Here is a 14,914-nt window from a genome sequence, read left to right as displayed (position 1 = left end):
AAGGTCCCACCATCTCTTTTACATTTAATTTGTTTATTTATTGATGTGTTTACTTATTTTTGTGACTGTGGCTATATGTAATGGTGCTTATGTGAATGTCTGAGGACAACTTTGAGAATTAGTTCCCTCTTTCTGTCATGTGGATCCAAAGGACTGAACTCAGGTCATCAGCCTTGGTGGCAAGTGAATTTACATGCCTAGTAATTTAATTGGTTCCACCATCACTTACTAATGCTGCAATGGGGATCACACTTCCAACACATGAACTCTTCTTAGGGGACAAACTATACCCAAACCTTTAGGGGAAGAGTCAGTAATTCCACCCCCACCAAGTAATATAATTAATCAACATTCAAGGCAAACATTTGCAAACTTTGTGATTATACTGAAGGGGTGATATATGAAATGGGTTGATGATGGCTAAATGTGCTAGATTGGGGGTTGGATATCTTGACACAAGTGAATAACATTGGAATGGTTTAGTGAAGGGGATCTAAAAGGATAAGCTTGGTAATAAGTCATCAAAGTCATTTCTGGACAAGTTGGGCTTGAAATGCCTATGATATATATAAAAAGAAACATCTGGGGCTGGGGAGATGGCTCAGCGGTTAAGAGCATTGCCTGCTCTTCCAAATGTCCTGAGTTCAATTCCCAGCAACCACATGGTGGCTCACAACCATTTGTAATGAGGTCTGGTGCCCTCTCCTGGCCTGCAGGCATACATGTAGACAGAATATTGTATAAATAAATAAATATTTTAAAAAATGAAACATCTGGAAGAAAGCCTATTAGAAATACCCATCTGATTCTCACAGGAAGAGAGTTTGAGGACAATTAGGAAAATTTGGTAGTCTTTTCCAAGCTGCTTAGTTGCCCTTCTGTCCCCTTTCATAGCGTTGCTTTCTGTCTGTTAGTCAGTGTTGATAATTCATTGTGGGAGTGATAGGATCAGGAGCTAGTGCCTGCTTGGTTGGCTGGTTTGTCATCTACAAGCTTATGATATAGTTGTTTTCTAAAGGTATTGCTGCGGAGCTGTTAGCATAAAAACAATTTTCTTACTTTTAAATGGTGAGGTTTTCATGTTTGCTATGAAGACACTAGATATTTTTTTCTCTCTTAACAATATAGTCTGCTTTGAGGAAAATATTCATTCATAAAACAAATGAATTGTTGAAACTCAGATATGCAGAAAAATAATGGCAGTGGAGGCTAAAGAGAAACTAAAATGTTTGCCTAATCTGTTTTTGAAGTTTGTATTTGAACATGTATTTCTAAGATGTCCTTTTGACCTTGAACTCTCATTTTTAATGTTCAAGGGGTATTTGTTTAGTGCCAGTGTCAACAAAATGTAGTCTTTCTACACTTCGATTTTGTTCTTACAAATTACTTTAACATAAATCTTTCCATTTATTTAACAGACATCTTTTTATATAACATTTTGTGCATCATTGGTGGGGCATTTGAACCTATTATTATGTGTTGCCTTCTGGGTGCAACTTACCTTTTTCTAGGACTTCATACTTTAAAAGACCTTTCAAAGTTGTTTGTGAATGAGTAACAAAAAAAGAAGGAAGTTCAATTGACCAGAAACCATTGATTTTGGAAATTAATATTTAAACTACTTGCTTTGCTAAAAGCTTTACTCATAAAACTCTAATGATACAATTTACAGCAATAAAATTTGAACTTGAAATATGATAACTCATCAGGTACAGAGCAGCCACTTCTAGCCAAACATGCTTCGTACTGTGTTGTATTTGTGTGTTCCCCTCCACACCCTCTTTACAGTCTCACAGACACTTCTCATGGTTCCTCTGTATCCACCGGCAAACCTTTCCTGTGACATCTCCTTCATAGTCTAATGACTTTTCCAGACTGCTTTGACTATGGTTTAATACTTTCCCATCTTAATTTTTTTGACATGTGAAGACCACCTAAGATCCATTTTCATGTAACATTTTAATGGTGATCTTAAACATGTTTCTTGGTATACAGTCACAAGGCTATTTACACAGATAATTTATGTCTTTACTTACCTTCATTATACTTTAAAATGCAGATTAAGGTCAGAAATCTGAAACATAAATTTATGAAATACATCAATCATGGAACAGTTATTTTCCCTAAACGTGTGTTCTCTCTCAGTGCTTCAGAAGAATTCCTCAGAAATGCAAAATAGCAATGAAATGCAATGCCAGCAGGTTACTAGTGCCTATTACTCGTTACTCATTCTCTAGTGTTAAAAAAAGAAACTCCATGTGACTTGGCCCCTGCCTCCTACTCCAGCCTTATTTCTTACCATTTTTCTTAACTGCTTCTGTTTTTTTATATTTCCTTTAATAGTCCAACATAATCTTGAGAATATTAAGAAAAACAAACCTCTTACTTAAAAGATAGTTTTGAATCTAGCCAAGATATACACACTTGTAATCTCAAGGCTCAGGAAGTTTAGGTAAGAGGATCCTGAAGTCATGATCATTCTGAGCTAACTAGCAAGTTTCAGGCCAGCCCAAGCTACATAGTGAGATCCTGTATACCTACTAATAAATGAATAGCTAGATGAGTTTTTATGTTATAAAACCAATTGGGACATGAGAGGAAATAGATTTTTCTTCAAAAAAAGAGAGAGCGATCACTGAAAGTAAAGCATTGAAGACAGAGAACACAGCCTTCATATAGGAAGGAATTGAGGTTCTAGAAATCAACAAAAGATTATTAACCTGCATTTGTTATTGAAGTATAAATTTTATGGATGGTGCATCTCAGAAAAGAATACTGGGTTTGGGAATAATTTGAAGGATAACAATTAAAAGCTACATTTCAAATTATTTCAGAATTGAGGTGTCTTTGAAGCCCAACAGGATAAGTAGCAAGTGGCAGTCACACTGCATTTCTTCTTTCCTTCCTTCCTTCCTTCCTTCCTTCCTTCCTCCCTCCCTTCCTTCCTTCCTTCATTCATTCTTTCCTTTCTTCTTGCTTTCTTTCTTTTTTTTTAAGACAGGGTTTCTCTGTAGCTTTGGAGGCTGTCCTAGAACTAGCTCTTGTAGACCAGGCTGGCCTTGAACTCACAGCAATCCTGCCTGCCTCTACCTCCCAAGCATTGAGATTAAAGGTGTGCACCACCACTGCCCCACACTGCACTTGTATAATTGCTGAAGGTCTATTGTTGGTTCTGAAGTGTAACATTCATCAGATATAGTCTTGAGCAGACTCCTGAGAAACAGGAACTTTTGGTGTGGCAAAGTTGTCAAGCATGGAAGGAGTAGGTACCAGAGGAAAAGATCTCATACCTAATTCTAAAACAATCTCACCTAATTATCACCTACCTAATTCTAAAACAATCTATGACCAAGACCCATGTAACCAAAGAAGTTACCAAAAGAAAAGCATACAAGTTTATTGAGTAGCTCCTTTGTACAATATAGGGCTTTTAGAAATGAAGACGTAAGAAAATAGGGAAAACTGTGTGTATTTCATGCTTAGTGTGATGAAGAAATATAGCATTGTAGAGTGGATTGGGCAAGGGGGTAGAAGGTGAGCACTGAAGTTTACTTGTTCTGAGTCTTCTCTGGGTCCTCAGAGATAACAATGGTTTTTTTTTTTTTTTTCCTTCTAGATACAGGGAGGATAGTTCAGGAATGAGTCTTACAACCTTAGGAAGAATGTCAGAATTTTCCATGCAGGTAAATTCTTCATGGGTTACTTCAGATGTTCGCTCCAGTACAAGTGTACACAAAGTAGCACGCCCTGAGCCTCCATCAGAGGAAAGCTGGAGAACTGAGAAGGAGCTGTGGCTGCCATTTGACAAGGGGGTATTTGTTGTGGTCTTAGAGGCTAAGTTTGACTGAGTAAGAATAAAGGAAAAAGAAATAACAGGTGGCAAGTGTCCTGAGAAATTTGGATATAAAGGGAAGCAACTAAGTTATGTGGAAAAATATGTGGCAGTAAGGGCTTCAAATTTGCATATATACTCATGTGCATGTTACTAGACTGTGATGCACAACTGTAGAGAATGAACACAGTAGACACTGTGGTTCTACACTTATCTCTAGTCTACTGACAAGCAGCCAACAATTACATATGTCTACTGAGTGTGTAAGTCACAGTCTTCTGTCAGGTAAAGGGGTTTTATAGAAAGAAAGAGAGAGAGAGAGAGAGAGAGAGAGAGAGAGAGAGAGAGAGAGAGAGAGAGAGAGGGAAAGAAGGAAAGAAGAAAAAATTAGTCTAGGGGTGAGACTAACTTAAATTTTATATGTTTACCATTACAGTTTAAAAGTGGTGTGTGTGTGTGTGTGGGTGTGTGTGTGTGTGTGGGTGTGTGTATTATGTTGGCAAGGCATAGACTTGATAGTAAATCTTAACTGTGAACTTGCCTGCATTTAGAATCACTTAGGAGACAGAGGTCTAGACCTGTGTATGAGGGTTAACGGAGGAGGGAAGCCTAGCACTAAATGCGGGTGTCTCGTCCCTGTGTGGACTGGGACTGAGTAGGGGGAGGAAAGAGAATGTGGTGAGCACCAGCACTCAGGATTCTTTGCTTCCTGACTGTGGTGGGCACAGTGTAACTGACACCTCATGCTTCTGCTGCTCTGTGATGGACTACATATCCTTAGAGAGTGAGCCAAAAATAAACATGTATCCTCCTCCTCTTGTCTCTTGTGAGGTATTTGGTCACAATGACTAGAAAAGAAATGCACAGATTTTCTCTGGAAGAACTCCTTTTGCCTTTCCATAACCTTTAGTTGGCAGGTGATATTATACTGATGTGGGATTCCCCTCTGTATGAATATGTTTTATTACCATTGATTAATAAACAATTTGCTTTGGGCCTATGGCAGGGCAGAATAAAACCAGGTGGGAAATCTGAACAGAGATATATAGAGAAAGTAGGCAGAGTCAAAGAGATCCATGTAGCTGCAGACGGAGACATACTCTAGAACTTTACCTGGAAAGCTACAGCCTGTGGCAATGCACAGAATAATAGAAATGTGTTAAGATGTAAGAGTTAATTAAAAGAATTTTAAGCTAATATGCCAAGCAGTGTTTTAATTAATATAGTTTCTGTGTGATTATTTCGGGTCTGGGCAGCCGGGAAACAAATGAGCAGTCTCTGCCTACAGTATACTGTATTACTGTTTACAAAAACACCTTATCTCCTGTATTTGTTTTGCAACAGAGACACCTTTTCACTATCAACTATGAAGAGAATTTGAAATGATGGGAGAATAAAATATCTATTCTTATTTAGGAAGGTAGATGTCATTAAGCTTATCAACTTCATGACAGTTCTCTGAGCAAACCTCATTTTTAAAAGAAAACACACCAGAGTGCAGTATTGTCTTGTTTACATGCCTGCATGGTGAACAATGGAAAAATATAAAATAACATTAATTTGTCAGCAACAGTACTTAAATGTTTTAAGATGCAAGTTAAATTTTTCTAGGACAGAAAGATGTACATCTTTCTTTTCCCTGTAGTAGACAGTTGTGGTTTTTACATCAAGAAGCCCCTTCCCTTGGAGTGTCTCAGATATTTCTGTGTATTCTGAGCTCTGTGATTAGTATACTGCTGGTGTACATTGCATTTTAAAACATTTTATATACAGTTATCTCACAGTGAACAAGTAAATATGGAGAACAGCTATCCAAAATGTGGTGCACAGTGATTTATAAATCATTCAATCAAAAAAATAATAAATGCACCCATAAGGATTCATAAGCAGAACATAAGAAAGAATAAATGTAAGTTGGGTTTTCCTGGATAAACATAATAGCATCTCATTACACCTGCCTCATTCGAGACTTGGTTCTTTTTAAAGATGCTTATGATACAAACTCTTAAGCCTTTTATACCCAGGAACCTAAGTATGCCGCCAATGTCAACTTTTGACTAAGAGAAAACTTACATTGTGTTCAGTTATTGTTACTTTGCAGTTGACAAGCCACAGAAGATGAAGTCCTGACTTTAACCTATGTCTCCTTGAAATCAGTCTCATTTGTGCAGGGACCAGTACTCTGAGTTATCTAAACCCTCAACTCAGGATTGTTGGTTAACTAGCTGGTTGCTCTTGGAATTACATATGTAACTTTTATACCAGTTGTTTGGAATCAAACAAGTTATGAAACATCTTCGTATGTATCTCATTTCTTCATTTTTTAGAATGTAGATGATATTAATACTTGCCATAAGCTTCCCTAAGAATTAAAAACAGGGTTGGAGATATGGCTCAGTGGTTAAAAGCACTTGCTGCTCTTGTAGAGCCACAATGGGTAGCTCACAACTACATATAATTCAATTCTAGGGGACCCAACACCCTCTTATGGCCTTGGTGGGTACCTGATCATGTGTGATACTCACACAGACACACATATACACATTGTTTTGAAAAAGTATATGTTAAGGATTTAGACTATTCCCTTGTTAGTGTAATGCTCATAAGTTTTTCTAATACTGAAAGTCTCTGGCCTGATGTTATATTTAAATATTCATTGTGGTTAACTGAGAACCTACTTACACCTTAATTTACCTAGATAGTGGGAGCGCCTTAGCTAAAATTATCATATGTTTTTTAATCCTATCAAATTATCCCTTTTATTACAAATATCTGTTGACTTTTAGAAGAACTGTCCCTGTCTCATGTTACCGTCTGTCAGAGGCCTTCCAGCTTCACACACTGAGTTGTTCTTAATACTTTCCAGTTATGACCAGACTGAAAAAAATTATTCATCTTGAAACACGTTTAGTACTATGATATTTTGTCATTTGTGGTTTTGATTTTACAAAGAAAGGGAAGAAGAAGCCAGTACATTTTATTTTTTCTTGCCCGTATACCTATGTACATATATTTTCAGTTATCTAACTTCAAGGTTAGGTAATAAAGAGGTCTCCTTTTCTTTCCTCTTTTTTTCAACTTTCTTTGTGTGTATGTGGGTGTGTGCATACATGTTTTCATTTGTTGCATGTTTACTATTCTTCAGTTCAACTTTAGGGACATTGATCAATATCTGCTTTAAAACTTCTTAGATTATTTGACTGAGATCTAACACCAGGTACGGCTATTAGAAACAGGTTTTCTTGGCTTTTCATAAAATCTTAATGTTTTAAACTAAGGAGTATAGTAACTGCATTGAATCTCTTCTCACTTCTGATTCTTGGGCTTCTGAGTTTGATGATAGCCATGCTTCCCCTGCTTTGACCTCATAGGCTGCTGTTCAGGAAGGAGAGAAAGGGGTTTTTTTTTTTGTTTGTTTTTTTATATAAAAAGCAGGTGTCAGAGAATTCCCTGCTTAACTGTCTACTAAGACTGTGACAGCTGGCTTCCCATGTCCTCCTCTGTAAATCCTAACCCTACAGGAATAGTGGCTATGAGCCAAGGCTGTGTTTTTATGAGTTATGATTTTAAGATTGAAAACTAGGATGAAATATTATTTAGATCATAACTACTGTGTACATGCTTCCCCCAAAATATTACTTATTTGGATGTGAAACTATTATTAGAAATGCAGATTACAGGCACTGAAAGCCTAGATACAGAGGGAACTGTGTGATGAAGAACAATGTGAATGTGAGGCGTATAGCAAAGAACAACAGTGTGACATGCCATATACAAGTGAAGCTTGAGACATCCTACTTACGTATGTAGCAAGCAGCCCAGCATACTCTGAGCTCAAATGAAACTTTGAGGACAGCACTCGGAGATGCTCTGCAACAGGATTCTGTTTGCAAAAAATAAGGGGAAAATGTCTGTTTAAGAGAGAAGCGTGAAATTAAATTTAGAGATTATTCACACATAAATATAACATCAAAACTAAGAAATATAGGTCTCTTTTAGCACATGGATTTACTAAAAAGTTCTTGGATATATTCAGACACAGACAAATTTCAAGAAAATGTGATTTCAAAAGAAATAAATCATTAAAGATTACTAGGGGTATTGACAGCCTCCATGTGTTAGCAAAGTTATATATTAATTAGACCATGTTGGGGGAGTAGAGTTTTAATCATTTCCGTTTGCATGAATGTACGTTGAACCAGCTAAAACTGTGTAATACAAGCCAGAAGTTATGGTTCTCATATGTGGGTTATTACCTCATTCTATCCTGGCTGGCCTATGAAGAAACAGAACTTAGAGGATCAGAAGATACTTGCCCAAGGTCACACATCTCTGTCTGTCTTCCTAGTAGGCATGCATGCACTTAACCATTCTGTAATTAACAGTGGGGCACTTCTGCAAGTGTGATACAGCTGTCAGCATAGAAAAGCAGCTTAGGCACTAGCATAATGGAAATATGCAATCTGCAATGGCTGATTAGAAGTAGCAAAACAAACCCAATTGGAAATGAAATTGTAAAGTTTATATTGTCCTTTGCCTTGAATGCGAGGGCTGCCTGGATGCGCTTAGCCCTGCCCCTGAACTTGTCCTGTTTCACAGCTGCTTTCCTCATACGCCCTAGAATTCATGCTTGTCCCTTACAGAATGGTGTGTCCTCTTTGATGCTGCATACTTGTTTTTAATGTGAAAGAAGATAAAAGAAGAAGTAAAATATATAAAACTATATTCTGGCAAGGTAGAAATTATATAACTAGATCAGGAAAGGGAAAGTGTAAATCCAGCTCACTATTACAGAGACAGTGTATGACAGCAACAGTTGCCACTCTTGTTGGAAATGCCTCATGATACAAGGTAAGGGAAAAAAGGAGATAAAGGACATTTTGAAAACAAACACATTGGTAACCATGAGTAAAAACTATAATATCTAAATGTTAAAAGAAATTAAAGAAAGCAGAAACACAGGCAGAGGAGAAGATACAAAGCAACAGACAGATTTGTAGATAAGCAAATAAGCTGAATACCAGGACACTAAATATGCCCAATTCACCAACTTAAAGTCAGCTACTTTTGTCCTTAAAACAGCACAGAGATATGAAACATAGTCATTTAGCAGTGCAAAAATAAATGGTAGAAAAAATACACAGGAAGCTAAGAAATAAGAAAGTAGGTGTTGCTCTCCCGTCAATCAAATAAATCTAGCCATGAAGACAAAAGATAGTTTTAAATGTTAAAAGTCACAATTCATAACTAACAGAACAGTTACTCCTAAACCAAATAACCCAACCATCCACTTTTGACAGCAGTAGCACCTGGTGATTCACAGCCCCTACTAGAGAAATACTCTGTTGCTAATAGAGGATTTAAGATGCCACGTTTACACTTGTACGGGAGAGATGTAGTGGATAAAAGTAAGGAAAAGATACCAACAGTGTGACTTAGAATTCAGAAATGCAGCAGCCTGCTTGTCTGTACCTGCATCCACCCTTGCACCTTCATGCCTTGCTAGTAGAGGATGACCCCTTGGCCACCAGTCACAGAAACAGACAGTGCCAGCCAGGACAACACACAACACTGGTCACATGCAGTAAATAGAACTAGAAATTAAGATTGAAAGCTATACTTTCACCTTTGGGAGAAAACAGCAGCTTCTGTTAGTCATGCATGGATATAAGAGGAAGAAAAAATTATAGAGTTTTTCTGAAAATACAGTGAAAACACTGTAACTCAGAGTGCAAGGCTATATTTAAAGTACTAACCAAGGAACAAGAATAGGTATAAATACTTAAAGAACTTAAAAGTGAACTTAAGGGCCCTCCTTGTTACCTAGCCTTTCTGGATCTGTGGGTTGTAGCATGGTTATCCTTGATTTTACAGCTGATACTCACTTTTAAGCACGTTGCCCTTTTGGGGTCAGGGTTACCTCACTCAGGATGAATTTTCCCCCTAGTTCCATTCATTTGTCTTCAATTTCATGATGTCATTGTTTTTTTAACAGCTGAATAATATTTCATTGGGTAAAATGTACCACATTTTCTTATCCATTCTTCAGGTGAGGGGCAGCTAGGTTGTTTCCATGTTCTGGCTATAACGAATAAAGCTGCTATGAACATAGTTGAGCACATGTCCTTGTAGTATAATTGAACATCCTTTTGGTGTATGCCTAAGAGTGGTATAACTGGGTCTTGAGGTAGATTGAGTCCCAGTTTTCTGAAAAAGTGCTATATTGATTTCTAAACATTAGGCCAAGCTCAGGGAATCCTGCTGAAGAGAGGGAGGAAAGATTGTAGGAGGCAGGGTAGGGGTCAAGGACATCACAAGAAAACCCACAGAAACAACTAACCTGGCTCACAGGAACTCAGAGTCTGAGCCAACAACCAGGGAGCCTACATTGTTCCTACCTAGGTGCTCTACATACATATGACATATGTGACTTGGTCTACTTTCACGATGCCTAATAATGGAAGCAGGGGCTGTCCCTAATGTTTTGGTTGGCTCTTGGAAACTTATTCCCCATACTGTGTTGCCTTGCCCAGCCTTAATACAAGGGCGGTTCTTAGTTTTACCACAACTTGATATGACAAGCTTTGTTGATACCCATGGGAGGCCTGCCCCTTTATGAACAGAAACAGAGGAGTGGATTGTGGGGGGCGGGGGCAGAGAGGAGGTGGGGGAAGGGAGTGGGAGGAGAGGAAGAAGGGGAAACTGCAGTTGTGATGTAAAAGTAATTAATTAATTAATAAAAAATTTGAAGTGGAGGCAAATAAAATTAATTCAGTGTTCATCCTGAGATGGAGCTGTTTAATTCCAAAAGATAGTGCACCAGACTAGAAGCAGTAAAGATAAAGGCAAAAATTAAAGAGAAAAAATCTAAGCCTCATTAATATAACATGATCCAGAGCATTCTTCCTAAAACTAGCAACAACAACAAATAACTAGTTAAAAAGGAAAATAAATGTACAAGTAGTAGATAAGGCAAATAACTACTTAAATTTCAAGATATTTTTAAGACTTAAGACATTCTTGCATACTTCAGGTACTTTAAAAGAGTTCTAATTAGATGAATACTCTGTAAGGAAAATAAAATATGTGCACAGTGGTTAGTGTTGCTAAGAATAAGTAAGTGCATAACACAGAAACTAATGTGATTGGTTACTGTTAATGGGGTGGACCTGCCATGTGAAATCCTCACCAGAGATTTCAGAAAAAAAAAAATGGAAGGGGCCTGGCTAAATCCAGTTGCAAACATGTTGTTTAATTAAATACACCAATATTCACCAGCAAAATGTTAATGAAGAGTCTTTATTTATTAAATGCTTTTATCAAGATATACCTAATATTTTTGTAAGTAATTCTTCAATGTATAGATATATGGAACATAGCCCATTTCTATTACTAGAGGGAGAATAATTAGGACTAGGAAGGGAGCAGAAAGATGTGAGAGTTGTCATGACATCTGAACCTTGCCATGTATTACTTGTGCTTGAATTTCCTTTTCCTGTCACTTACTTGTAGAATTTTCTGTGTAGTATTTCTGGTCTCCGTGAGCCAGATTTGACCATCTAATTTTAATTATGGTGTCATAATCCCAGGGGTTAGGTTTAAAGGTGAGAACATAAAGGTGAGAGTCCCCCAGATTATTGCTTTTGGTTAGTCACTTGGAGCTACATTTTTTATATATTTAACATAAAGCAATGAAAAAATTACATTTCAATTGTTTTTGAAAGAAATGTAAATTTTGCTATTATACCTTATTTTTATATTTTCAAATATACAGAAAAGTTGAAATACGTGGTCAGCACTATGTCTTAGTCTGACGAGCACTGATTTAATGTGCGTAGTAGACCTACCCAACCTTCTATCTTTCTCAGAAACATCAGCTCATAAACATGTATGAAATTTACTAGTGATATTTCTTATTTAGAAACTATTTTGAGTTAGCTTAGTTCAAATTTCCAAGTGATTTTTGCAAAGTAATATTTTGACTCCTTAGCTCTGACTAAAGATAACTAACATAAGTATTGAACTAACAGAGAATTTGTTTCCATTAGTGAAGTGAAATGCAGTTCAGACACGCCTTTTGTGTATGTATTCTATGTTGAATACATAAACACATGATGAATAATTAAAATTAAAACTAATTTTCCTGACAGTTGGAATTATAATAGAGGTTATAATGAAGGGTATTGCTGTGTGCTGGATTAGAAATGAAGTGTGTGTATAAGTGCTGATGCTTTCATGTGTAAGTACAGGAATGTAGATATTTAGATATTTTTTATTGATTTTTATTGAGCTCTACACTTTTCTTTGCTCCCCTTCCTGCCTCCCCACTCCCCTTCAGCCCTCTCCCATGGTTCTTATGCTCCCAATTTACTCAGATCTTGTCTTTTTCTACTATCCATGTATATTAAATCCATGTATGTCTCTCTTAGAGTCCTCATTGTCTAGGTTCTCTGGGATTGTGATTTGTGGGCTGGTTTTCTTTGCTTTATGTTTAAAAACCACTTATGAATGAGTACATGTGATAATTGTCTTTCTGGGTCTGGGTTACCTCACTCAAAATGATGTTTTCTAGCTCCATCCATTTGCCTGCAAATTTCAAGATGTCATTATTTTTTTTCTTCTGTGTAGTACTACATTGTGTAAATGTACCACATTTTTCCTTATCCGTTCTTCGGTCAAGGGGCATTTAGGTTGTTTCCAGGTTCTGGCTATGACAGACAATGCTGCTATGAACAGTTGAGCACACGTCCTTGTGGTACGATTGAGCATCCTTTGGATATATACCCAAAAGTGGTATTGCTGGGTCTTGAGGAAGGTTGTAGGAATGTAGATACTTATTAGTGAATACACATGCATGGGTTTCTAGCTCTTCCAGCCATTCAGAGACCCTAGAAATAGTAATATTTTAACAGAGATAGCCACACCTACAACTTGGGTTTTACTCTGCATGCCATTCTCTACTAAACTAAACCTTAGCTCTTAGAGAAGCGATTGATTTTTGTACTTCCACAGACAAATAGAACATAAGCTAGAATACCTTGTAAACAGAAGAAAGTGAGAATTCATGTGTGCTGCTCTAAAAAAGTTCCTGAAGCTGGGTATCTGTATAGTGGAAATGTATTGCTCACAATGTTAGAGGGTCAAGTGTAGAGTCAAGATACCAGTAGGTTTCATACCTGTTAGGGCTTCTTTATGACTTAAGATGGTTCTTTGGTGCTGCACCATTCCAAAGGTATTAGCGCTATAATCCCACTTGGCAAAAAGTGCTAAGAATAACTATAATAAAAATGACAGGTCCTAAAAAGTTTTTGTAAGAATCACACCCACTCCTGGAAAGTGGTGTGGCTTCTTTGGAAAAATAGTCTTCTAGTTCCTCAGTAAATTAGAGCTATCATCTGATCTTCTAACTCTTCCCATTCCTAGGAATATACACAAGAGAATTCAATGTGTGCACACACCAAACATTGTACGCAAATATTCATAGCATCAGCATTTGTGATAGGTACAAAGTAGAAACAGCTGAAATGCCCATCAGCTGCTCAGCACAAAGAAAAGGTGATCTATCCACCCTGTTCAGCAATAAACATAAATTAATGAATAATATAGCATAGATTAATCTGGAAAGCAATATATTGCTTGAAAAGAGGAGATCATGAAGAACCATGTGCATTGTTTACAGGAAATGTGTAGAATAGATCATCTGTAAAGACACATGACAGGGTACTGGCTGCCTAGTGCTGAGGGAATAGGGCAGGGTATAGGTAAAGATGGGGTGGTAAGATGTGAGGGTTTAGTTGTTGTTTTTTTTTTTTTTTTACAGGGACTAAAAAGAGGATCTGTGCTTCATTGTAGGAATTGGTGTACAAATATATGAGGCACTTTAAACTTACTGAGAAAGCCATATGTAAATATTCTTAGCATAATCTGCCAATGTTTTTACCCTGCATGTCAATAAATGCTGTCGTTAGGAAATGCTTGTGAAATATTTTTTAAAGTAGTATTCATGTTTGGATAGAAAAAAATGTATGAAATCATGTATTTGGTCTGCACTCGGTATTACTGATCAACAAGGTAGCAAAAAATGTTAGAATCATCTAATATTTAAAATATTATGGCCAGAATTATTTTATTTTGTGTATATAAGTGTTTCACTTCCGTGCATGCCTGGTGCCCATAGAGGCTAGAAGCAGATCCCCTGGAATTGTAGTTCAGATGGTTGTGGAGTACAGATTTGCATGTTGGGCTCTCTGCAAGAGCAGTGTGCACTCTGAACCACCGTGCCATCACTCCAGCCCCCAGAATTACTCTTACATCATGTCTTTACTAAGGTAGAGCTGATTACAGATTCACACGTGGCAGAGCTGGGATGGACTGAGTACTTAGTGCATGGTGGTGGGTTTTGTTTGCTGTTCTGTCAGTTTTTATAGGCAAAATCTCTCTTTTTCTGTCATTTATTTCAAAATCTTATTTTAAAAGTGATTTATGAAGTATGGGAAGGAAGATTTTAGCTTAATTCTTAAATTCTAAGCAAATAAGAAAGCATCATAAAAATAGTTAATGTTAGCCGGGCAGTGGTGGTGCACACCTTTAATCTCAGCACTCAGGAGGCAGAGGCAGGCAGATCTCTGTGAGTTCAAGGCCAGCCTGATCTACAAGAGCTAGCTGCAGGATAGGTTCCAAAGCTACAGAGAAATCCTGTCTCAAAAAAACAAAACAAAACAAAACAAAACTCCAACAAAAGGAGTTAATATCTTGATTTTGTCTAAAATTGGGCCTGTGATAGTTTTAAATTTTATATTCTTGATATAATAAGAGCTTTATAATGTCCAAAGAAAAAAGTATGATTTGATCAGAGATCTCCACATTTTAATTCAGGTGGTATTTCCCTTCACATTTTAATGAAAACAAAGCTTTTCATGAGATTTGTTGCAGTTATTAATGTTTGTTTAGTTATTCACACATAGCAGAAACTTAAATGGCAAATATGTCTATATTTTCTCTTTTTGTCCTTCAGCCATTGTGTTGTACTGCTAGAAAGGAGCTAAGAGTTTCTCCAGGTGACAGTATAAAGATGACTCATGG

The 14,914-nt window shown here is 37.1% G+C and overlaps 1 protein-coding gene across 2 annotated transcripts in view; it reads left to right on the top strand.

The window, feature by feature from the left end:
• The window catches only part of Phyhipl (phytanoyl-CoA 2-hydroxylase interacting protein like), a 36,974-nt gene that overhangs the window by 10,198 nt on the left and 11,862 nt on the right, over window positions 1-14,914 (top strand). The gene's annotated exons all lie outside the window — the stretch shown is intronic.

The sequence above is a fragment of the Arvicola amphibius genome, chromosome 9 (assembly GCF_903992535.2).
Source record: "Arvicola amphibius chromosome 9, mArvAmp1.2, whole genome shotgun sequence".
NCBI classification, from domain to species: domain Eukaryota; kingdom Metazoa; phylum Chordata; class Mammalia; order Rodentia; family Cricetidae; genus Arvicola; species Arvicola amphibius.
The sequence above is the reverse complement of the archived record's forward strand: the minus strand, read 5'-3'. Positions and strand labels throughout refer to the sequence as shown.